Source organism: Spea bombifrons, chromosome 8 (genome assembly GCF_027358695.1).
Source record: "Spea bombifrons isolate aSpeBom1 chromosome 8, aSpeBom1.2.pri, whole genome shotgun sequence".
Taxonomy (NCBI): Eukaryota; Metazoa; Chordata; class Amphibia; order Anura; family Pelobatidae; genus Spea; species Spea bombifrons.
The window spans coordinates 23,312,700-23,313,575 of record NC_071094.1 but is presented as its reverse complement, the minus strand read 5'-3'; the positions used below and the strand labels follow the sequence as shown (position 1 = coordinate 23,313,575).

Genomic DNA, 876 nt, shown 5'->3' with positions numbered 1-876 from the left:
AAGGCTTTAAATTGCATGAGAGTCTCATTTGGGTTAAAATGCGATGCAGTCAAACTGATTCAGCTCCGTGGTGCTAAGCAATATATGGCCATATAGTTTGACGGAATCCCCAATATGTATGCCATACAGGGCCGGCCTTTGGGGTGTGCGACCTGTGCGACCGCACAGGGCGCCACACTCCAGGGGGCGCCGCCGCGGGGTCCGCCGCCGCCGCACGGTCCGCCGCCATCGTAGCTTACCGCTGCCGCCAGTAGCGTACCTAGCGGGGGGGGGGGGGCGGTCCGTACCGGGTGCCGCTCATCAGGGGGCACCCGGCACCCCTCCAGAGACGGACAGTAATGTCCGCCGCTGGAGGAGCAGGCTCGCAAGGGAGCGGTATCGGAGGTCTTTAACAGACCTCCGGCTCCCTTGAGTGATTTTAAGCCGGTTCAAGGATCTCCCTTGAACCCGGCTTAAAATCACTCAAGGGAGCCGGAGGTCTGTTAAAGACCTCCGATACTGCTCCCTTGTGATCCGCGCGGCAACAGCTGCTGTGCGCCAGGGTTTGTTGTCAGATCCCGGCGCACAACACTGTAGCTGCGCCCACCGCTGTCCGTGCCCTCTGACCCGGAAGAAGACAGAAGAACTAAAGAAGAGGAGCGAAGAGAAGAAAAAGGAGCTGTAAGAAGAAAAGAGGAAAGGTAGGAAAGCATTCAGTGAGAGTGGATTGGTATATGTGTGGATTAGTATGTGTGGATTAGTGTATGTGTGGATTGGTATGTGTGTGAATTGGTATGTGTGTGGATTGGTGTATGTGTGGATTGGTATGTGTGTGGATTAGTGTATGTGTGGATTGGTATATGTGTGGATTAGTGTGTGTGGATTGGTATGTGTGTG

The 876-nt window shown here is 54.8% G+C and overlaps 1 long non-coding RNA gene across 1 annotated transcript; it reads left to right on the top strand.

Moving 5' to 3' along the window:
- The first annotated feature begins 317 nt into the window (after positions 1–317).
- LOC128503286 (uncharacterized) lies at positions 318–654 on the top strand. Its single transcript, XR_008355213.1, has 3 exons — positions 318–384; positions 478–532; positions 577–654. It is a non-coding gene; the product is annotated as an uncharacterized LOC128503286 (long non-coding RNA).
- The last annotated feature ends 222 nt before the right edge of the window (positions 655–876 follow it).